The sequence below is a fragment of the Anguilla rostrata genome, chromosome 14 (genome assembly GCF_018555375.3).
Source record: "Anguilla rostrata isolate EN2019 chromosome 14, ASM1855537v3, whole genome shotgun sequence".
Lineage (NCBI taxonomy): Eukaryota > Metazoa > Chordata > Actinopteri > Anguilliformes > Anguillidae > Anguilla > Anguilla rostrata.
In genome coordinates this window covers 13,599,647-13,625,498 of record NC_057946.1, presented here as the reverse complement: position 1 = coordinate 13,625,498, position 25,852 = coordinate 13,599,647, and the positions used below count along the sequence as shown (strand labels likewise).

The window sequence follows — 25,852 nt, the reverse complement described above, 5'->3', positions numbered from 1 at the left end:
ACTGGGAATATGGTATAATAATAATAATAATAATAATAATAATAATAATAATAATAATAATAATAATAATAATAATAATAATAAAATTAAAAACTGACTAAATAAACCAAAACCTTTACACAAACTTATTTTCAAAAAGAGTCATTTGCTTGCAGGCTGCCATCTGGAATGGCCAAAGCATAGGCTCAAGGCTGGAGGCATTGTAGTGCTGTCTCCATGTTCACTCCAAACTGCCTGTTATGATTATTAAATAAAACCACAGTAAAAATACTGTAGAATATAAATAAATCAAGCAGAGCTATTGACTACAAAAAGTCGCAGTGGGCTATATTTTATAAAATATCCACGCTGGGTGCTCAGAGCTGACTCCACAGTGTAGCTGGGTGATTTATTGGAGTTGTTCAGGGAGAGTATCGCCTGGATTTGCTACCCAGTGACATCATAAATTGCTCTGTCAGGTTCATATGCAAAATCCCCCATTCAAACAGCGGGGTGCTCAGTGGACTTCTTTTGTTTTAAAGCAAAACCTTTTTCCTCCTCTCCTGTTTTTTTTCTTTGTTTTTTAAATACAAATCATATTTCATTTATTGTTTGTGCTTGCACTCTCACAAACTTGCCATGTATACACACAGGTTTTCATGAGGCACATGCATGTGTGCATGCACACACACAAACAAACAAACAAACAAACACACACACACAAACAAACACACAAGCACACGCACACACACGTATGCGCGCATGCATGCACGCACACACACACACACACGTGCACGCACGCATGCACTTACATACACATAAGGGAATAGAGAGTGCCTAATTTCTCAAAGGGGACACGTGAGGCTATGCAGTGTCTTCATGCAATTGGCAGCTTCCCAAAAGTTGATTTTATTTGATCTTGTCAGGATTAAATATAGATAATTTGCCTATACAGACATTAAGAAATCAAACAATACAATCTGTGGGCTAATCTGAGAGATGTTGACATTCAAGGAAGTTCTCCTTGCATTTATAAACCAGTGCTAATTATTTTGTACATAAAAGAGCGTTTTTTTTTTGTTTTTTTTCCGCTTAGTTCAGTAAATAGCCTGAATAGCGTTGAGACTAATGTTGTTTATAGCCATTTATAGCTTTAGCTGTCAGTGGAATCATAATGAGGAAGCACTGCATTAGTCATCTCTGCTCAATGCCTTTTAACTTCTCAAACTTTCAGCATATCCCTCATGACATTTGAGTAATTACACAGACATTTGACTAATGAAATACTTTTAAGAAATTGTACTTAAATACAATAAAAGAAGACAAAAAATGAAATTAGGCCAGGTTCTTGATATACAGCAGAATAAAATATAACAAATAGGATGGGGAATGGAAATAAGTGACTTTATATACTGCACAGTTACCTATGGATGTGGCCAGTGTGTGTGTGTGTGCGTGCGTATGTGCGTGTGTGGGTGGGGGCGTGGGGCGAGTGGGGAGTATCATCCTTAAACAGAGACAGGAGATGAGCTGATTAATTTTTAATAGACGTCCTGGCTTCTTGAATAAGATTTACTATAGGATGAGAATGGAAATATAAAAATCAAGGCATCGACAAATAAAAGAACAGACAGGTGGAGAGAGAAATTTGTGAATCATTAGTCTACTGTCAGGATTCTGAGATGAGAGAAAAGAGACTTTGCACATAATTCTAATGAGGTGGTCAGGTTTTGGGTTGGGGGTAAGGCCCAGGTACCATCACTGCTGAATCAATGCACTGCAGCATTAAAAAATCAACAGTACAAATGCAGGGAGAAGCAGTGACCTTTCCAGGTTATTTCCCCACAGAACGCATAACCTTTAGAGACCGCATTGTGCTCACTCATTAATTCGCATCTCATACGCCGATCTCGTTAATAACAGAGACACTCCTAACATGGAATGATTTGCTTTCCATTAAGAGAAATGCCTGGCTGCAAATCAGCCACCTGACACTTCAGAAATCAAATAGTGTCTAATTAAAATCAGGCTCCACTTATACCTATCAAACATACTTTTCCTTGCTGCATTCCTTGAAAATGATCACTCTGTGTTTCAGAAACTACTATCCTACACAGATGAGGGTAGTGTTATGAAGTGTTTTAATACTGTATATTGTGGTGTGCTGATTTGTGGCTCACATCAATATTTTAATCAACATTCTTACAATTGTTGTATGGTGAGTTCAGAAGTCACCAAAATTGTGTTTGTGACGAAGAGGAAATTCAAAATTAAGGTCAAATCCTGATTGAATGCAAGCATGAGTTTCTATTCCTTATTTTTAATTTCCTTGCTGAATTCAGGTCCCCATTGTGACAGAAAAGCCACTGTTGGTCAACGAAATAGGGACTGAAATCAAACTGAACCCCTCCTGCCCTTCCCCCATGGTGACGGTCTGAGGGATTAGACAACGCCACTGGGCCCTTCGACATGGTCACCGGCACAGTCAAGATTCAGCCTGTGGGATGGGTTTCTAGTCCAAGGTCAAGTATCTCTTCTGGTTACGCCACCTGGGAGTCCCATGCATGAGGTTTTAAAAGTGACTTTAATGTGGTGTAGTTCCAATTAAAGATCTCTGGGCTTCTTCTGAGCTCAGATAAATGGTTATATTTGCTGGTAATGTATCAGGGTCAGTGAGATTTCCAGGGTGGCTCAGGGTCATATTTCAACACAAACCACCAGAGAGCAGAGAATGAACTCAGTTCATTTATCACCACTCATCTGCCCTTTATTAGCGGTCACATGATTAACCTACTCCGCTCTGTAGCACCAGGCCTAGAAACAAGCTTAACTTCTTTTCATAATTATTCATAGGTTTAATTATTCCCAGATGACTTTTCAGGCACAAACTTTAATGCCTATAATGGTTAAGTCCTGGCTATTAGACCTCTCCTTTAGTGACATCACATGAAACCAATGAAGTCTGTAGATTCAGGATGTCTAATATTGTGAGTTACTGTGTTAGCACATTGTTGGGCTCTAAGGCACTGTGGCTATTCTTTAATGTTTCCTGAAAGAGACACATTGGGGAAAATAATGTTTTGGACACTTTACCCCAGGGGTCTAGAGCTGTGGTCCTAGAGAGCCACTGTGTCTGTTGGCTTTTGTTTTCACCATAAGCTCTAATTCAGACACAAGAAACCAGAAGAGGTGAGTTATCAACTGCTTTAATAGAGCTGGGCTGTGGCTTTGGGTGCTAGTGCTGGACAACACAAGATAGGGAGAGTACGGTTTGGTGTAGACACAAGCTGAAACAATTTTTTTTAATTATTTTTTGAAATATATATATTTCCCTGCTTTTTGGGTAGACTGTCTACACAGTAATTTAAAATACACGTGATCCCTGTGTTGCACATGTGAAGGATGGAAAATAATATGAAATAGTATTCATGTTATTCTTGCTTCTCAACTGCCAGACGAGAGAGAGAGAGAGTGAAGTAAGAATGCAACTTTTAAATTTGACAAAAGAAAATTAGAACTTGATGGTTGTTTACTTATTTATGTTATTTGCAATTTTCACTTTGGCAAATTGAGTAAAAACATGCTTGTTTAAATGAACAAGCATGCTTCCTGTCCAGCTAACGATAGTATAAATATGTGGAAAAACAGAACCTACAATTATTTCATGGCACTTGTTTCTCAAGAGGCTTTAATTGGGGGGTTTAATCCAAACTCCTGTGGCGAGATAGAACTCATTTTTGTATTCTTATTACATGCAAGTGGCAATTATAGTCGCATAAATTAGACAAATTGGAGAGGAGCATTTACTGACGAGAGGGAAAAATTGTATGTAGAACTTGGTCCTATAATCTCAATGTCATTGTGTGTTTTGTATTTCGTATAGTATAATTATCTTAATTGCTGACATTGCCTATATCTCCCAAAAGGGACTGATTGTAATTGAATCCTGGACAAAGACTATTCCTGACAAGATTATCTGAGAAATTTGCCACCAGTCCACTCAGAATGTAGAGTGATAGAAGATAGAGAATCTGTTGTCTGCAATATGGGATACTTTTGCCTTAATTTTAATTAGCTTTGCTGAGACCATAGTCTCATCATTGGCCGTCTAACAATGAAATCTCTGAGAGAAGACTGTTCGATCTCAGTTTTGAGTTGAATGTCATTCTCACTTTCATGTTGTCCTTCAATTTGAATTAAAAAACAAAAGCCGAGACACAACACAATAAGACAGAATAACTGCATATCATAACTTTAATGTCCCCTTAAAGTTAAGGTTGTACCATAGGTGGTATGGCACAACTCAGATGTACCTTTGTCTTTGAGAACAGCTGGGTTATTAAACAATTGAACTAACAGCCCCCAAAAAAAAAAAAATGTTCAAGCAATCCTCATATTTGTAAATAAATGAAGAGGGGAAGATCATTGTTTTCCATCATGGGCGTCCTGGTGTGGAGGCACACACAGAGATTATGATGGATGCAGTTATCCCTTGTCTGAGGTCTGTCTCTTTGGGGCGCATCTCCCTCTAATGACGTGATTGATAGGCTGTCTGGAAGCCTGGGAGAAACTCATTAATCAAGGCGCTGACAGAATCCAATCATCTGCTTCACCTGTAAGGTGACCAGACAGGAAATGATGCGGCCACTGTGGGCCGACGCCGCCTGCCAACCAGGGAACGGGGACCTCTGACTTCCTCAGTGTCGGCCCCCTGTAACATAATTGTCAGGTCACGCTTATAACACCATCTCTGAACTGCCCCCAAAAGAGGAGCAAAGTCAGAGAACAAACAAGAAAGGAAGTCTGTCTGCACTGAATTTCTGTGACTGTGATTTACGTTGGGGTCATGGCAAAGGGAGCAGCGTTTTCTTTGGCTTAGATGTGTTGCTGCTTTAGCTTGTTGTCTTTTGGTCACATTTCTCTTGCTTGGGCTGTTTGCACTATCTTCAGTATTCTCAGCAATTTTGGGCACTCTTGATAACTGGCATCTGCCAATGAGCTAAATAAATTAGGTAATTAAGTAATGAAACTAAATAATTTAAAAATAAATATATTTTGTGATTCTACTATGAATTCTACTACCACCACCGCCACCACCACTACTAATACTACCACCACCACTTCTACTACTCCTACTACTACTAGTACTACTACGACTACTACTACTACTACTACTATCTGTAAACCATTGTCTTGCAAAGCCTAGTAGCCCTGTTCTTCGTCAATCCCTAATATGTTGATTTCTTTTATGTTTTCTGATTCATAATAGAAAACTGTTTTGAAAACAGTGACAAGCCATAGTCATAACTGAGACACACTCAGAAAGGCACAATTAAAAATAATTATAAAAACAGACAGATGGAGATTTGGTTGGTTGACAAGAGTAGCCATTTATAATCAGATTTTGTTTTTCAATGTGTGTCACTGTTGAGACTTCCTCAACAGAGAGATCTGTCTTTGTAAATGCCTCCTGTCTTAATGACAAAGGCAGTGAATTGTTGGTGCTGGGTGCAGTAGTGGTTTTAAAAAAGCAATGATTCCGTATGTTTGTGCCTCAGTGGCTTTTGACAGCTCTTGAGCTGCAGTCATGTGAATCTCCTGAGATGTGCGTGTTTCTCAACTGACTGACAATATTTAGTGGAAAATCCCATAACTGTGGCATTTCCTGTCAGGAGATGTCGGGAGATGTATGTACACAATCCAACAGTATCATCACACATGACTTCTGCAACTGCAGCATATGTGCTGCCGATGTTCTGGCTTATGCAAACTCAATTCTTCATGCTGTCAACCTAAGCAATATTAGCATTCAATCAGGTACAGTAGCAGATGTCTCAGACAGGAGAAGATATACAGACTTCAAATTGCTGTAAAAAAAAAAATCAAACAAATTTGATGTAGAAGCTAATTTTGTTTATCTAAAAAATGTGTCTGTGCCTTAAAATTTATATGGCTTCTGTTTTGCCGTCTTTTTCTCTAAATTCAGACATAGTAAATTCTATCCAGTATACCCAGTGTTAATGTGATTTAATTATTTTATTCTATGCTATTCTTCGATTTTTCTTTGTCTGTCTATTACCATCTATTCTGTTATATTACATCTTTATGTTGCACTGTGTTCATTTAGCAAGACGCTCTTATTTAGAGTGACTTGTAAGAGATCATTATTATACCCAGCAGCATTTCCAGACTCACAAGCTACATTAAAAAACTACATAAAAAAAACTACATTGAACTTAGACCTAGAACCATAATACCAATATAATAATAAAAAATACTAGAAAATATGATACAAATAATAATAGTAATAATAATAATAGATGTGTTCTGTCTTTGTCAGAAGATGGCCAGTTTTTCTGCTGCATAGGATATGGAAACAGGAAATGGTGTCTCGAAGGTCCTTCCTTGAAATTGCTCTTCGATGGAGTCCCGCAGATACACTCTTGGTCTTCGATCGACTGAGCCTCATTCTGGACAAGTCTGTCTCAACAGACGAAATGATTCTACTACAGCTGTGAAGGTAACTTCTAATCCTATTTGCTTTGGCTCTATTCAGAAGCCTTTCCAGTCCTATAGAAAAGGAATATTTGCACGGTTGCATCCTGTCTTTCTCCCTGTTTCTGTGTGCTGGGCCTCTACATCCCTCTGCATGGGACCTGTCTCTGTCTCTTCTTGGAGAGAAATCACACCTCAACTGACTGACCCTGTTGCTTCGACCAATAAATATTCCAGGTAAGGGGAACTCCTGACTCTTTCAGAGAGAGTCATTTTCAACTATTTTTTGTCTTTATTTTTAGTTTGTCATAAAAATGGATGGAACAGCTTCATGTTCTCTGTAACCAGACACACAACTTGAGTGGCGTGACAGCGTTATTGCAGTCTACAACCTGACCAGTCCAAACAACTGAAATGTATTTAGGGTATTCTGGATGTTCAGTCAATACGACAATGCACTCAAGTGTAAGTAATTAAAAGCTTTCTGTCCTGGATTCATACATGCTTGCTCATGTCTTTGTAGGCATTATCTTGTGTACACCTAAGCAAGCAAGCGCCTAACGGACTGGAGTATAAATCTCGGTCCACCAGTGGTTAGCAAATCTGATTTATAGCAGACCGCCAACAACAGGATCATTCATGAGCAGTTTTGCTTTCTGCTTTGCATTTTGCACTGACAACCACTTGCATATTGGGAGAGTGGAGAACTCCCATTCAAGTTCATGTAAAAAGTGCTGTTTGTGATAGTGCACGTGGCTGCATATGAGTTGAATTGAAGGTGTGTGAGACTATGGGACAGGGATACTCAAATATGGCCCACAAGGCCAGTAGTGTTGATGGTTTTCATTCACATTGTTCATAAAAGTGGTTCCCCGTGAATTCTCAAAATAGCAAATTAAACACAAAGCTTAATTTTAAATATATAATGTTTTGAGAATTACTTAAGTATAGTAGATCAAAATAGGCTTATTAAATGTAATTTATTATGTTTAATTGCTTACGTGCTTATGCTTAAGTTTTGTCATACCAATTCTCTAAAGCCACAAATTATGCTTGGGATGTCGGATGGTTATGTGATTTTTATCAAAATTTCATCATGCCATTAATTTTCCAATTCCACACTCTATTCATGGATGGCATTCTTTTATATAAAACATCATTTTTGGAAAATGATTAAAACAACAGTGCCTTCTGTCACCTTCGTAAATTCATCAGGAATAAATTAGACAGCTCCATCAGGCAAAGACATTTGTGTTCCTCTCCTTTTGTATAAAAACATGCTCACGAGGACATTTCAGAAATCTAATGGCATTTTTATTTGTTTTCACAACAAAGAGCCTGTCTCAAGCTTTGATGCTTCTCCTCATACATGAACAGTAAGCCGTTATAGAAAAGGGAGTTGGGGGGTTGGGGGGTGGGGGGTGCTTGGGATTCTGGTAAAATGCTGGCTGGAACAGCAAACTCCCAAAAACTGATTTATCGGTTCATAAGTGTTGGCAACGTCCCCAAATGGATTTATTTAATTAATTGCAGTCTTATTGGGATAAAAGCCTCTTTGTGCAGCCATGATTGATATCCTCTGTCTGAATCCTTGTTTGGGACTCCTCCCTGCTTAGTTAGTCCACCCCAGCTGGAGCCGTAATTTACGGATCATATTAGCTCTGATTAATAATGAACTGCAGCTTCTCCTCATACATCACCAGCCAGCCATTGTGGAGGGGGGTAGGAGGGAGATAAGTTGGAAGCAGTTGGCCCCTACTCTATCTGGGAAGTCAGGTAACCTTGGGTGGGAGTAGAAAGCAGGTAATTTCTTCTTGTTTTGTTTTTTTGCTGAAAAGTCTGTGTGTTGGTGCATGCATGTGGGTGCATCACATTCAAATCTTATTTCTATTTCTGGTAGTTACTGTATACTGCATATGAACCATATCAGCGTCCAATGAAAACAGGAGTGAATTCTTGTAAATTTGTGTTTGGTTATTGAACACTTGTTTAATTTTAAGGTTGTTCAGACTCAGTTTGTATTGGCAAAGGGTGACACACAAACTAATGAGGTTGTATGTCACCCACACATGCACACACACACACACACGCACACACACACACACAAAACCATACACACACAAAACCATGCACATACACAAACTTGGGAGAAGAAACCATTCCACCATCATGTGGGGACTTACATCCCATAATCCTGAAGAATGGTGCTTGAAAAGGCGGCTGAGAGATCAGAAATGTGCAGTCATCCGCTTCTGTGAGAGAGCCCATTAAATCTCAGTCCCTGTACAGGTAACTGCGTTAAACATCCATGTTGAACTTACTGCTAGCCTCAGGCCGATGGGAAGATTTATGGGAGATTTATGAAGATGTCTCTGCACTTCCCTAACATCCCTTCTCCAGGTTTGCCCATAAATCAGGTTTCTTAAAACCAAGACTTTCAGCCTAATAGGTAGATTAAGGTATACCAGGACTTCTGCTTGAAAGAATGGCAAATATTCAAGTAGAACCCAAGGCAGGTCCACATATTACTTTATATTGAATTATGTTCATTTAACAGACACGCTTATGTACAGTATAGCTGCTTACGATGCAAACTACATAAGGTTTACAAGAGCAGCAGTCCCCATAGAAAAAAGATATGGTAGTTAGCACTTAGAGCCATATAGCTAGAATGTACTGATCCTGTGTGACTTTTTGTGGTGGGATTCCATGTGAATTGGTCAGGGATGTTTTCTCTGTACCAGCTATTCCTGTCTGGAAGCGGAGGATGATCTCCCCTGCCCTGGTTAGGTGCTGACTGATGAGGGGTGTGTGCTGGGGTTGTCCTTTGCTCAGCCAATCAATCGCCACTCAAACAGGAATTTGTTGTGCCCAGTGTTACAAGGCTGCTCAATAGCTGTACTCACAATTCACTATAATAGGCTACTTATAGATGATAGACTATATTATTATTCATGGATTTTTCCATATTACTTCCTTATATGTATGTCATTGTGGTATTTTTACTGCATGTTTTCAAATATTGTTATACTTTTGTATATTGACATACATTTGTATTAATAAATGGATAGGCTACATATGGATAATGAACAAATAAGGCATGTAATGTAATGAAAATTTGAATGACACAGTCATAAATATAAACATATAAGTACATTTCTGTTGAATCATCGGAAGCTGGAACAATAGGTCAATGTGGGACCGGTTCAGGATTACCATGACCGCAGACCTCCATTAAAAAAAGCCCTTAATTATTGCAGTACGCTGACATATTCTCGCAAACATCGTAAGGAAAACTGAACCAACACTTAAACTGTAAATTACAGATTTAGACGTAGCATTGAGATTTAGATGTCTTTTAATTTTCTTGGTGCTGTAACTATTGGCAACAGTGATATCGCACTCAGTGTCATCCTGAATGCCGCACAGGAGCGCTTCAGGTTTGTGGCGGTAGCCCTAGCGGTTTTAGTGTCTTAGCAGAGAGCAAACACGATTCGCTTCACGATCACGAGCGCACGGCCCTGCATTTTCTGAGTGAATGAAGTCAGAACAAACGTGTCAGAGTGCTCAGCGGTGTTGAACGGCCGATGTGCTGTTCTGAATCTCAGGGCTAACGTGCTCATTGTGTGAGACCGTCTGCTGACAAAGAGGCTGCAGAATCACTTGTGTACATGTAATGAGAATTGTGTGTTTATCCGCCACAGGATTTCATGAACAACCCGTAGTCAATAAGCCAGTCTGTTACAATTTCAAAACAGAATAACTGAACTGAAGATCAAAACTTGCTGTATTGAAAGCAAGGGCAGGAAAAGTTTCATTGTCATTGGGCAGCAACTACTTCGATACATCAAATGACCCTGGATCCACTGGAGTCACTGGATGCAGTGCTACAGCTGCAGCCATCTTGGAGCATAGCTTTTCCTGTCTTTAGCAGATTAAGACCCAACAACTGATTAAGACCCAAGAAACCAAGTGAGATGCAATAATTGTCCAGTCAACAGCTCTGTGGTTATAGTTCTTAAGTGGTGACTAAGAGCTAAAAGCAGCAGGTCCTGTGGTCTAAAGTTGTGGATCTGCGCCAGGACCACCCTGCATAGTTCAATTTGAAGTCACAATTTATGTATTTATGTCTATCCATCGACCAGTTTTTCGTCATTATTTGAATTTCAGTATATTATTGTTCTTCAGTATATCCAATTGCTGATCTATGTTACTGGTCTTTTTTCCCTCTAGTCTCAAGGGATGAGCATAGCTCCTCTCTGTGGGAGTCTCTCAGCGTGTGAGTGCCATGATATAACATTGTCTCAACATTCAAGAAACAGGTGATTGCAATTTATCAATGGAAATTTTTATTGCAAGTTAGAATATTTTCCATTTTTCTTGCTAACTGTGCTCGCCTTAACAGACAGGTTGTGACCAAACTGCATATCAGTCCCCTTCATTGTAAGGCCAAAGGCAGGACTGAGGTTTTCATCTCAAACCGAATATGGTTGTGTTTATGCAGAGAGCACCTCTAGTGGTTCGCTTTGACTCGTCAGTGGAGCTCAGAATGAGACTGTGGTCCCAGCTTCACAATGCAGAGATGAGTTGAAAGGCTAATTAATCAAAATCAAGTTACAGATGGGGTGGCATCCATAAGCAAACAGCCAACAGACTGGAAAAGTCACATCCACAACATGTTGCAGTGCAATGCCCTGCCCAACTGTCTCTGTAGAAGTCCGATCCAACTGAAATGCCCAGAAGTGTAAAATAAGAACAAAAGCACTGTTTCAATAAAGCATGCAACAAACTGTGCGTGGGAATACACTGAACGTGTGTTCAGAGATTCTTGTTATCTTGTTATATTGTTCACATTATGATGCCCCCCTACAAGATACACACTCTAATATTCAAATTTTACTCTTTCTGTTAATACATGTTATCAGTGGGTGAAGGTGTGTGTCCGTGATTTCTACTGGGTACAAAGGATGGAGGTGGGGAACATTACTAAACAACTGTCTAACAGTTTTAACAGAATGAGTTAAAGACTACAGTATATCATTTTTATTTTTTGTCACCAAAGAATAAAATACAAATAATTTTTATCCCAGGCATTCTGTGCCATTTATAGAAATTCATATGTATAGAAGACATTAAAAATGAAACCTAGACTTTTAAATATCTTAAATTATTCCATTAGATTTGTGCATTGTTATTGTGACAATCTGCCAAGCTTTTGAACTGCACCAAATATGTTCTGTCTGCTTCATGTAATTAGTGATGCATGTATGGATCACTCTGAGTCAGAATAAAGACATATACTGTACAACAGTGTACACAACAGTAAAGGAGGACAGGATATGAAAATTCTCTGGAAAAAATAATACATTTTCTTTTTCCTGTCTCACATAGCATCTACGATCTTGGGAGAAACCAGGATTCTAATTCTTGCTCCATTTATCCTTTTAACATTGTATAATACACAAAGTAATTTCGTAGGTGCATGCAAATAATACCACAGCGCATTTTAAATAATCTTTGTTTGTGTCAAAGGGGGATATCAGACTGGTGTGGGTCTTGTTGAAATCCCAGATGGAGGTCAGTGTGGTATTTGTGTGCCAAACACAAAGAGCAGGCTGAAGCCAATAGACTGTAACTCTCTTGTAGTCTCAGTTTATATCAGGTTAAAATTTAATTGCACCCCAGGGGACACAAATGTAAAAAGAGAACGATAGCTGGGACCATTTTGACAGACAAACCCATTCAGCACAACATTTAATGTGTAAGGAACAGTTAACAGCATTAGCTCTCGAGGGGGACATCGATGTAGAGAGAGAGCAGTCTGCAAGCTTAAAGCACGTGTGTCATAGGATGGACTTGCTCAAGTGTGCTTTGTGTCATTTGACTAACTTCTCCTTTAAGCTGTGTTGGACGGCTGTCACAGGAGAAATCCAAAGCTAGCATTCACAAATGAAGCTGTCAAAATGCTTGGCAGTTTGAACCCTGGGGATTATTCTATACTAAATATTCAGCATAATTGATATGAAATGTCAGAATAGAGACAATAAATAGATGGATAAATAATCCAGCCTTAAATGTAGTCCATAACATGGTCAATATTGAATGAGAGCTGTGGGTTTCATTCATAATTGGTCTAAAATTCATACTGCTCTAAAAACCTCGTGTTTTAGCAATATATTATTTCCTTAAACATATATTTTATACAGATATTACCAACCTCCACAGTAAGACAAAAAAAAATTAAATAAAATCATTATGAAGAGTAATGAATGATGCTGTATTTTCCGATTTGGATGTTATTTTTTATTCCAAATGAATTCATAATTTAACAGGGATGCTAATAGAAGTAAATATAGATAATACATCTATGTACCATATCTACCTTTCTATATATCAAGAACAGTCATAGAATTTATGGTCCTAAAAAGTTTGTTCTATTCCTTCAAAGAATATAAACATATATCCCATAAGGTTAGGCTTCACAATAGGTTTGTATAATTAAAAAGTGAATTTGAGCAATGAAGACGTGCTATCAATCCACATTCCTAATATGAAACCATGCTAATACAGAAATACAAAGTAACCTTTTACTTTCAGATGAACACATTTTTTTAATAACTTCTGAGGACATTATTTTTCTTTAGATCAGTTTTCAGTTATTCAAAGAACAGCAGAACTGACTGACAGACTGTACACTCATTGGCTTTTTTAAAGAATTAATTTGCATGTTTCTCGTAATGTAAAGATCAAAATAGAAAGCGCAGACTGGGTAATTAACCCACACATGCTGGGAGAGGGAGAGAGAGCCGCGCTCAGCGCAGATAATGAGACTCCGATGAAGTCGTCCGCTCTAATGCATTCACTGAGAGACAGAAACAACAGGCCTGAATCGTCCTGCCATGCACCGCGTTTCTAGACAATGTTTTCCCCTCTCCCCCCCCTTCTTTTTAATTTTCTGTCTGGCACTGGGACTCAACGTGTGGGAACTGGCCGGCCGGCCCTTTTTCTCATACTCAAAACGGATCAGCTTGTTCTTCTAAGGTGGCAGAAGTGTCCCATTGTCATGATGTCACTGCATCTCAAGAACGGTGACCTCTGACCCCGGTGGAGTCAGGGACGTGCATCGGCGTATTTTTCTTTTTTTTTCTTCTTCTTCTGAACAGACCCAGACCGCCATTGTCTTCCTACTGGGGGGTATCCAACCCTTTTTGGTGTGGAATTTGGGAGAACCTTTAGCCGCGAATGCAACACTTCTTTCTTTCTTCGCCATACTCTTCCTCTCCCCCGCTCCCCTACCTCCCCCCGCACCCCACCCTGGTTCGCTTTTGTCCTTCCTTCGTCTTTCTCTTTCATAACCGTAGTTTGAGCATCGCGTCCACCGGCAGATGTCGCAAATACACCGTCGGAAGGCTGCTTTCCTGGTAAAATTAAGTCTTGGCACGCGCGCAGGAGGAGGACGAGGGAGCGAAGGTGATGCTGTGTGTGTCCGTGTCCATGTCTGTGTGTACGTGTGTGTGTGTGTGTGTGTGTGTGTGTGCACGCTGTGTTAAAGGGGCAAAGGCCGTAAAAGATCATCGAGTTGCCCTTCAGACGTTTGATGTTTATGTATAAGAAGGGGCTGAAATTAAAGGCTCACCACAAATGTGACAGAGGCATTCGCCCCTACTTGGAAAATGAGCACAGTCTGCTGCCTTGATGATAAAAAACCTCTCAACCCAAGCCTTGTAAGAACATTTTAAAGAAAGGAAAAATTATCAAAACTAAACCCTAAATAAGTGGAGGGAGTGGAGGATGTAACTGGTCGGCCCAAACCCGACTGAATAATGCTAGCACGCTAATAATTAGATTTGGGTAAGGTTCAGTGTGGTGGCAGAGAGAGTGAAGACAGGGCCTGAGAGTCTCTTTGTTTCCCCGTGAAGAGAAAAGATGGAGCAGGGCCTCAGATCTGGTTGCGTAGAGCCGGTGAGAGAGTCCCCTGAGCCTAGCTATCCCAACAACACTCAGTCCTTCAGGGCCAGTGTTTACTGCCAGCCCCTTTTGTAGAGAGGAACCAAAAAAAAAAAAAACAATGAAGAAAAGTTGCAGCAGTCAGCATTTGAGAAACCAGGTCCGTCGAGATGTCACAAACAGAGACTTTTATTGTCTCGATGGCTTTCATTCCACCTTCTAAAGCTCTTGTTCTTTGTCTTTTGCTGTAAAACTACAGTGGATCTACAATCATAGAGCTTCAGTTTCATCAAAAGTGTTGCTGTTATTGTTGAAAGCTTTATGGCGCTTCCTCCGGCTGGCTGTTTCCAGGGTGACGTGGTTTGTGACATCATGGCTTTGTGGACCCCTCTGTGGGTTCTCTGTGGCAAATTGACGGGTCTTCCCTGACGTGAGAGCCCATAAGATCACGGCTCAGTTTTGCTCTTCTCCCCGCCCACGTGGTTGTTTGACTGTTGTGGCACTGTGTTCTCCGGGCACATTAATTATTTAGAACGCGGCCTCATTTAAAATCGAATTCACAAGTTGCAGTCGTCTTTTCGCATGCCTTATTAATGATAAATGGCTGGATCTAGAGCCCTTTAAATGTGCTTGCTTTACACTGTTATCAATATAATTGAAACTGGGCTACTTTTGTGGGGAAACTGCAGACTGTAAAATGCACATGTTAAACTCTGGCTGCTTTGTCTTTTAGAATCATGGGGAGAGAGACGACATGCCTGACAGTGATACAGTAATACTTTCACAGCTCTGCCGGTAATGAACTGGTAAAAATAAGCGAAAGACTTAAGTTTTATACAAAACCTGTTTGCCCTGCAGCTAACACACTCGAAAACTACTCTTGTTCCCCTGCACAATGGCCTTTTTTCTCGCTCTGGGCATGAATGCTGGGGAGAAAGATGATGAACGAGCTGCTCAGATCTCCAGCTCCCTGCTGTGGACTCCCTCTTGAGCGGCCATCTTGGACTCCGCGCTCCCCTTTGTTTTCATTAGCGACGTCGGCAGCTGACAACACAGGAGAGGATCAAATGAATGGCAGGTGGACGGTCCTTCCACACCAGCCAGATGCCTGCACGCCAGTTGCTATTTTTCTAGATGGTCCGTCCTTGATTTCTTTCCCCCTTTCTTTTGTACACCTCCCCTTCTTTCTTTTGGCTCCAATAACATTTGCATTTCTCTGGATATTGTTTTCTTCTCATTAATAACATTGAAAGCATGACTGGTTTGCTACTGGACTAGGCATTGGTAGTTTTGATTTGAGAGCAGCCTTAAGTTGACTAGACTCCGAATACCAGTTCCCCAGTACTGAAACAGTCTGCTATATAAAATGTGACTTTCTGGACAAAGAAAATTCCAGTGAATATGTTGACATTAGAGATACTAATAGACTATGGGGTTTAATACAGCAAACCTGTGTAAATGTCATTCTGGATTTCTGATTATGACTACTTTATAATCTCTATTATACAATACTAAAATCCACGTAGTATCCATCCCAGCCTTAATTGAAGAAAACAACTTTCCCATTCAGTTACAGTCTCATTAGAAAGGTGCTACTCTTAGATAAAAGATACACATCTTTACTGTAAAATGCTTAGGTTTTATGTTGATTTTAATTTTTGATCTACCAAAGGACATCAATTTGAACAGACACCACACATGCATAGAGAGAATCAAACTCCAAAGTGTTAAACTGTTAAATGGCTGTTGACACTTCTACGGTGTGTTTCACATGCTTAGCAACATCCTGGTTAATGACGTTTGGTGGAGAGAAGTCTTTTCTTTTAGATCCAAATCTACCAGCTTTGGCAAGCAGGCATTGGCAGTTCCTCACACAGGTGTCTCTGTTTGGTTTCGCAGCAGATGGCTTCTTTATAACTCCGTGTGCCTGGTGCAACATTTTCCTATTCTTTGTTCAGTCCACCTCCAGCTTTATTGTGCATATTTATTTTTATATCTTTTTATGTACACGTACTATCAATCCCAGCCTTTCTGTGAGCTTGACAGTATTAACAAGTACAACATGGCCGTCCCATTTATCTCTGATTTCCCCTTCAGACGACTGAGCCGATGCCTTCGTGTACTTTGTGTACTGTACGCTTCGCTGTTAAGTGATAAATTGGGGGGAATGCGTGCTGACGCGACGGCGTTGTCTACTCACAATTAAACAGAGACTTAATTATGCGGAAGTGTTGTTGCTCATAATGGCGAGCGGAGATGCACTGCTGAGGGGGCACCGACTCGCCTGAAACCGGAGAGTGTGTCTCTCTGAGTGCGGCGTCTTGCCTGTCTGCTTTGGGATAGTAATTATTTTTGGTGATTGGCTCTGAGATGTTCCCATAAGTGCAGCGGCTTCAGGCTTAATTCTGTTTTCCATTAGCAGACTACCTAATAAATAAAATAAAATAAATAAATACTTGTATGCATAATTAGTGATATCAGCATGCTGGCAGAACAGACAAGCAGGCAGGACTGAAAGAGATAGATAGATAGATAGACAGATATTCTCCAAGGACAGGAACTATGATCAACAACTCGCACTGTATATCTGGCCATAGCTAGAGTCCAAGTTTTTACTTAACTGTTTGTGTGTTATATATTTGGGAAACTTTTTATCTAGGTATTTACTTTTTTCCCCTTGTGGCACTAAAACCCGTAGTGTGGAGCAACACCTATTTCATTTGCCAGGAATGTGCTTGAAAATCCAAAGTGGCAAAATTGAAATTAAACTCACATACATTCATATTCAAATTTCACAAATAGCACTTGATCAAAGAGCCGTGGTTATATGTGCACAGACCGTACTTAAAATTCAAATAAGCTTTTCATGGTGCATGATCCAAGGAAGAATTGTTGCACTTAATTTAGATGTGAAAATTAGAGTAAAATTTTGCCCTTTAGAAAAGTTCAGTTTCTTGATGAAGGACAACCAATACTGCAGGAAAAAAAAAAAAAAGAGTAAATTGCCTCCATCATCTTAAGGCCACAGCCAGCATTAGGTAATACGTGAAACATATAACTTTCTTAGATAAGCATTTAAAAGGGCTCGCAATCAGATCAAATGTACATTCTCAATGACTTTGCAAGGACATTTACAATGATACATATAACAGTCTTCATATGGTTTTGGTCTTGCAGTGTCACACTGACTTCTCTATGATAAATTGTTGCTGTTGCAACACACTGCACATTAGTTTAGTCATATTTTAATATTCCCCCCAAAAAGAAACCCACCTACCAGGTGGACAACAAGAAAGTAACCAAAATCAATCAAATAATTAGTCAATAAGTTAATTCATTACATAACATTTGAATGCTCTTCTCCAGAGTGACTTAAAATGAATGAAAGAGAACATAAGTCTACTCATCTGCATTAAGTGAGCAACAGTGTTAGATGTGGGTCCTGACATTCTCAGACCGGTGAGTTGCACGTGCGCTATTAAATATCAGTGAACTTATACCAACCTGAAACTAACTCATAACTCAGTGAGGATAGGAAGGGAGACAAGATGAAGCCTGGAAACGGACAATGGGCTCAACTGGAGGACAACTCAATGTAGACAACAGCTAGGAAGTGATTCTGATGATACCAGTGTCTTCTATGGTGTAGCAAACATTGTATCGGATGCTGTCTCACCACAACGGGACTTTTGAAGACTTCAGAGAAATCGACTTAGTGACACGTTCATGCTCAAAATATTGTTTGTGGAGACACTTTTTTTTAACCAGAAATTTTTGATCCTTTTTGCTTTTTGCCTGATGGTGGTGGGAAGGCTATATAAGCTAGAAAAGTAGTCTGGTAAAGATATCGTCTCACTAATGCAGCCTAGCTTGATTGCAAATTGCATGCAGCTTTGGAGTTAGCCAAACGTATTGCATTTTGTGATACAGTAAGTATTTTGCAAGCTGGGAAATGGCTTTCCAGGGAGGGGTATATTTTATTACGTTCCATGATTTTTCTAAGGCTTTCCATTTCAAGGATATTTTCAATGAGCTCCAGGAACATTTGCAGATACAGTGAAGCCAGTCATTAATGCAATCCTCAAGCTTTTTTCGTCACGATTTCCATTTATTTGACATCTGGCTAATAAACAAACAAATTAATTGATTAAAACACAGGTATTCTCATCACAATGATGCTGTTCAATTAGAATTTTACTGAAATGAAAAAAATAGCATATTCTGTGGGTAATCATTATCCTTTTAAATCAGGTCATCCAGCTGGGTAATGCAATAGCTCAGATCTGAAATGAAAGCCTACATCATGATGATAATCTAAGTAGCCACTGAGCAACTACAGGTAACATCTCTCTCTCTCTCTCTCTCTCTCTCTCTCTCTCTCTCTCTCCCCCCCATATGTTAATGCTCTGGCTGTATGTATAATGTGATCCTTTCCCCTGGTTTTCTGTCACTCATCAGATTCATTCCAGCTCATGCTCTAAAGCTGTGCATTGCTAATGAGGCCAGAGAAGGCCATAGACTGCTCTCTCAGTACTCTCAGTGGCCTGGGTTCAAGGCTGCTCTCTCTGGGCTCCGGGACTGTGTCTTGAAGACCTCGTCCTGATGTGGTGCTGAATTTTAATACGTTTCAGTGCTAACAGCATTGGTACGCCTGCCATTCCGCGGAAGGAAGAGAGACCTCCTCTTCTATTTCTTATTGTCTTTCAGGGACGGGTCACGAGAGGTCATCATATCACCATGGTGATCCCATAAAACCAAGCTTGTTTCCAGTTTTATACTGGCAAGGAAGTTCCACCCAAATTGCTATTAGATACAATGTACAGATTGTTTTTTTTTTGACTTGTTTTAAGTAAGACTCCAAATCAATTTGTAATTTGTAAAATATTTTGCTGAATTTGTTTAGAAAATTAAAATATTGTTAAAAGAGGATTCCTGGCTGGCAGGTGTTTCCATAGCAACAACATTTTTTTCTGTCTCGCTGAGTGTCTGTTGCCAACAGAGGAAGGGAGACACCTCAGCTAAAACCCTCATAACTCTGATGAATCTGTCCGCTCAGTTGGACCGTCTCAATTATTGGGCCAACAGAAGGGCAGTCAGAGAGGACACGTTCAACATAATGGCTGTGTAGAACCTTTAGAATATACATCTTCCCATTTCTGTGGTCGTGAGAGGCTTTAAAGGGAGAGCTTTGAGGCCTATAAGACCATAGAGATCAGACACAGAATAGGGCTATTCATACCGTGACACTTCTATCCTCCCTCCTTATAATTCAAAGGATGGGTGCAGCTGCAGAAGACACTTTTTCATATTCAGCTATGACGAGAGGCACGGAGCAATTAACGCGGTGAGAGAAAAACGAAACGAAGAGCATCTATCTCCGGCTTTCTCTCTCTCTCCCTCTCTCCTATGTAGAACCCTCATATTAGTGTCCTCTTTTTTCCTCCGTCATTCTAAATAAATGGCAGTGAGCTCTGGATTGCAATAAATTACTTTTCTTCAAACGCAAAACTGCATATGCAAAAGTACGGGGACAGCGAAACAATTTGTGTTGTTTTGGCTCTGATCTCTGGATTTGAAGTAGGACAATGAATGAGGTGAAAGTGCAGACTGCCGGCTTTAATTCAAAGATATTTACATCCACATTTGGGCGATCCTTGAAGGAACTTTCTAGTTTAAGTCAAAGGATTTCCTGCAGTAAGATTTGAACAGCAATGAGAGGGTATCCCCTCAAATGAGATCTGAGATCTTAAGCGGGCAGGGTCCAGGGTTAGCGCTGGCGAGGCTGAGGTCACAGACTCCGGTTGTCTCAATGCCTCGGGCCAGACGGGCTGAATTTATGCCCCAGTTTCGGGGCGAGCGCGAGCGCGGGGGGGCTGTCGCGGGGGTCTGGGCACAGTTGCCTGGTGGCCTGTAATGTGCTGTCAGGAAATCCTGGCTGATCCAATGAGGCAGAATTGGGCAGCGGGGAAGAGGTAATATGTGGGTCAGGAGGGCCTCTTTGAGCGCTGATGGCTGGGATATTGGCTGCTGTGTTTCCCACATTTATCCCCGGCCTCCCCTCCCCGAGACGCGCCACAGAGAGAGATTAATGCGGGGCCCAGGTGAAACAGGGCTGATGGAGCGTGCGAGCGCGGGCCTTGTGGTTTGTGTGTTCGTGTTTATGCGTTTCTGTGTGTGTGTGTGTGTGTGTGTGTGTGTGTGTTCTTGTGACTGGGGGGAGGGGGACTGGCTTTTGGCAATATTTTACCTATGTGTGGCTATGCTGAGAAAGACAAAATAAAGAATTTTCGAAAAGGGCAAATAAGAAATGTATTTTTCTGAAAGCTGACACAGAGTGTGGAACATTGCTGGTTTATCTTTGGGGTTATCAGACAGGGCTGCACAGTGCCCTGTGGTCTGGAAATTGGGATGGATAATGTTGATTAGTCAGTGAATAACTAATACTCATCCACAGTCAATCTGTCCATTTAGAGACATGAGTCTGTACTCCAGAAGCTGTGTTAATTCAGTCTCAGGTGGAGGGTGGATTGTAGGCAAAGGTGACCAGGTGTCCATTTAACTGGGTGGGAGTCTTAAATGCCTTTCTTAATCAGTGTACTGGCAGAAACAGTGACAGGTCTCTTACAGACAGTGTGGAACTGGAGGAAATGCGGGGACCTTTTATTATTTATTTATTTTAATGAGAACACTAATTAACAGCAGTTATGGTGCTCAGTTTGATGCTTCATTTCTGGCAGCAGACTGGAAGACTGTTCCATCACTGGCGTTGACTCGGTCCACAGGGAATAGCGCCCCCTGCTGGCCTAGTCTTTTTACAGGTCTCCTATTGAAGTGAAGACTAGGCCCAGCCCTGGAATAGCTCTAGCTGCGTTGGACGGCTCGATTACAGGGTGTCATAGCTGCTGGCAAATTAGCAGTCCAAATATTAATTAAAAGCCTGGAGCAGGTCATTATGCTGCCACAGTCATCTTGGCTTTTGGTATTCATCTTCAGCCAAGCACAGTATTACAAGAGAGGGTTAGGGTGGGGGTAGGAGGGGAAAGGAAATAATTACAAATGAAGAGTGACGCGGCCGTGAGTGGAACATATGTCGAAGCCCGACGGAGTCCTCGGCGAATGATATGATTCCATGATGAAGCGGCAGCGGTGCTGAACGGGCCCATTTTACACCTTGATGTGTTTTATCTCCTCTGCACTCGGACTGTCATTTCCGCAGAGGCACTGGGCGTAATTGGGAGTCAGCTTCAATCTGCATGACTGGGGTGCGTGAAGCCGCGTGTCTGAGGAGAGATGTGGACGTACCCAGCGAGAGTGAGAGCAACAGCCCTGCCAAGCCCAGCCCCGCCCCACCCAGCTCAGCTCAGCTCAGCTCAGCCTAGCCCAGCTCAGCTCAGCTACATTCAGATGCTACATCTTCAGCACTGTGGTGTTCCAAAGAGCAAAGCCACAAATTACTTTGTTACTGCCTGTTTTGGCTTTGCATCATGACTAACATTTCTTTTGTTTTGTGTGTCTACATGTGCCATATTGACATCTCAGTACTCCATCAGACAGCTGCTTGAGAATGTGACCGTTGCGTCTGTCTCAAAAAGAAGCAACTAACAAATTCTGTTCAGACCAGTTTCAGTACCACAGAGTGTCTCATCCATCCCCCATTTATGTGCACTTTATAAAGTCTCAAGAAGCTTTTGTGTTGCTCTGCCATAGCACTTTTTAAAAGTGTATCTTTAGGAGAGGATGTACTACAGCATCAGTAATCCAACTCATGTAATTAAGTGAATGCTTTCTTTTGTATTTTAGTTAATCCCCTTTCACAGATGAACAGATACACGGCACAGTCACTAACACAGGTCATTATCTGTCCCATATTAGGACAACCAAGGAAATGTGTATCGATCGATTTACTGGTTTTCATTCTTCCCCTCTAATCATGAATGATTTAAATCTGGGACACCAGGTCACCAAATCTCTAGTCAGTCATTGGCATTAATACATCTATTAACTAAACTAAAGAAAACCAGCAGGACTACTGGCCTCGAGGGCCAGATTTGAGTATCCCTGCTTTAGTACGAAGGAAAGACAGAGAAATCTCATCATACGTAATCTGGATATTTCTCAGAGTGTGTTCGTTATGCAGGGGAACCAGTTTTTTTTTTTTTGCCAGCATTCCAATTGGAATGGAACAGTGATATCAGCTCACCCTCAGCAGCATTAATGATGGCAGGGGTTCCTGAAGACAGTCCTGTTGGGGGATGGGGGGCTTGAAGGCGAGGGGATGGTTTAGGGGTGCTCCCCAGGGCCCTGCTCAAGCCCCGGGGTTCTTGTTTTATCCTCTGGTCCTTCAGGTGGACAGGGCCCAGGAGGAAAAAGCCCTAACGACCCCATTACCTGTCTCCTCGGCTAGCCGCCACAACTGGCAGGCTAATAAGCGAGATGCTCCGGCGTGGTCCGACTGCAGTCCATCCGCGCCACTGTGCTCATCGGCATCCACCCGCTTCCATCTGTACACTCTGCGCATAAACCTGTCTGCTCTGCGCACTGGTCCTTGTTGAATTTATTGCAGTCGCTGTAAGCAATATCTGCAACCTTAGTAATTGTTAAAATAACGAACTTTAATTCTGAAAGTAGGTGGAAGCCAAGGCTTGGCATTATCAAATCTAGTCGTTTTTTTTCATATTAGAAAGAGCCAGCGATAAGCTTGAAGCTACATCTATGTGATTTGGAGTGGGTGATTAAAGTTACATTTAGGCATTTAGTCTGCAATCTTCTCTAGAGAAACTTACATAAATGCATACAGGCTTAGGCAACTTTGCCTAATAAGGGTCAGGGTCACAGCTGAGAGTAGTCCACAGATAATGTTAAAACATACATTTAAATGTCATAGTACCTGCAAGAGGGAAAGAATGTACTGTTATTAAGAAGCAAATGGGTTAGAAGATACAGTTACAGATTTAACATAGGTAGGGACAGTAAAACCATCAGAATGCTTCACATTAAGTGAGCCAAGAGGCAGTTTAAATAGGTGTCTCTGCACTGGAAGAGAGACGGTGTCTGCTGTCCTGATTTTAGTAGGAAACGTGATTAGAGGAGATAAAAGCTAAATTCTAACAGTGCTTTAAAGGGGGGATGGCATCACCGATGGCCACGGTGATGTGTAATTAATGTGAGGATGGTATTTCTGACAGCACATTTGCACAAAGACGCAGGCAAGCTTTTCACATGAGCAGGTCCATCATTTCCACACTGTCCCAAGTTGTGCACATTTTTTGCACATTTTCCCCCATAAAAATATGCATTATTTGGAAATCATCCATATGTCTGCAGGTCAAAATAACAGACTTGCTTTCAGCTGCTGAAAATCTCTTGTGAACTGTCTACCTCAGGGAGATGCAGTCAAATTGTCTGTTATTTGAACAGATAAAGCGGAAACGTAGGATTTATTTTACTAATGATATGGTATTCACTTGAGATCATGTCCACGTATAGCAACAATCAGCTCAGAACATGGATTAAACAATGATGCCTGCCTAGGTAAATCAGTAACTGAATTATTAAAATTGAAAAGTAAATTGCATGCTCAAAAAAAAAAAAAAAAAGATTGTACCAGATCTGTACAGGCGACTGGGAAATCTTAAGGGATTTTTATATATAAGTGAAGGATAGTGGACCTAATTAAAAGCTCCACCACAACCTGTTCAGTCCCAGGGGCACACAGGCTACAAGGAGCCAATATTGATGTGTAGAAGCCTGCTGTTTCACTGCTACCTCCAAGCCATTGAGTGGTGCAAGCCACATTAAAAATTAATCTGGCAATCTCAGTTTAATGGGCCCTTTGTGTGTGTGTGTGTGTGTGTGTGTGCGTGTGAGCGTGCATGTGTGTGTGTGTTTGTGAGTGTGTATATATTTGTGAGTGCGTGTACTAAGGTGAGGGTGAAAACATACAGTGTCTGTATGTGAGTGTGTATGTGCGTGTGTGAGAGCACGAGTGAAAGTAACAGAGAAAGATAAGTGAGCTCACGTTTTAATGTGCAACACCAGGATCAGTTAGGACAAAACTAAGGATCTATGTACCCAATCAGAAGTACAGAGGAAAGGTGATTATTGGTACACTGTAAGGGGGATGATGCTATGAGTGGTTTTGATAGGGTGAGTAGGGTCAGGTAAGTGGGGTCAGCAGGTTGCTAAAACTTATTCCTTAGGCAGTTTCTCAGGTATGAGAACAGATGTCCGGTTGACATAGATATATGCAACAGGCGATTAAGCAGAGGAATGCATCAATTACATTTTTAATTAAGCCTGTCCTCAGTTATTTTACTGTACCTGTTCACACCACAAACAATCTCCGTCTCAGTGCTCATGCCATATGACATTGGCATGTATTTAAAAAAAAAATAAAAAATACCAGAAAGAGTTGAATAATCGTTATAAACCCAACCTCTCCTGTATTTATATAATTCTTCCTCTATTCTCTCATCTTCAAGTGGAGCTTCCGTTTTTGGTTATACTCACATTTCATTATTCATTAATGGTGGAAATGTAGAAAATAATTACATTACAAATTCATTTCGCTCCCACATCTCCACAGTTTATACTCACAAAGAAAAATGCATTTGATTCACATTATTTCCTCATAATTCCTTGCTTGAACATGAAAAATTAATCCCAGCCACCTGTAGATTTGTAACACCACACAAGGAAAAAAGATTAACAGTTGTGAAAATGTGCATTCCGTCAAGGATATTTTCACACCTCTGACCAAAGCTGAGAAAAGCATGCTGTAATTATGGCTGAAGGAGAAATGTCATTATGTCTACAGTGTGGATGCTGGATGGCCTTTGGGATGATGAAGACAGGAATGTCAATGTCCCGGGTCTCCAGGCACTCTGAGATGCACCGGCTGACAATAACATGTCTGCAGCCCTGATAAAATCAGATAGATTCCTCCAGGGGCCTCCCGAGTACCTCAGTCAGTCAAGATGCTTTATAGCATGTCTGTACTATTGGGAACGATCCCTATAGCACAGACAAGGATAATTCAAGTCTGGGTTCTGCCATTAGCCAACTGTTACAGGAGGTCTGCAACGGTGAGAAGTGAGTGGCTTCAATCCCACTGTGCTGGGGAGGGGTGAGGTAGGGTAGGTTATTTAGCTAGGGTTTCACAGTGTGGCAACTGGTAAGCTGCAGTGCTAGCACTGCACTGTAGTGCTGTGTGACTTGAAGTGTATCAAGCAAGTCACTGGAGGAGGATTGTGTGTACTTCAGATGCAGTATTGCCAGTGTGCGTGAGGCTGCTGTGCTGCCAGTGTGTGCAAGGGTCAGATTGATTGCACCATCTCTCTTTGACATGGTGTTCAGATGTAAGCATCTGTGCCTCATGCATTCCCAATATCTGCATTCTGATTTGATTTTACATTCATTTGTGCTATGCAAA

The 25,852-nt window shown here is 40.9% G+C and overlaps 1 protein-coding gene across 1 annotated transcript in view; it reads left to right on the top strand.

Annotated features, from left to right (window-relative positions):
* Positions 1 to 25,852, top strand: part of acads (acyl-CoA dehydrogenase short chain) — a 276,335-nt gene that overhangs the window by 184,446 nt on the left and 66,037 nt on the right. The gene's annotated exons all lie outside the window — the stretch shown is intronic.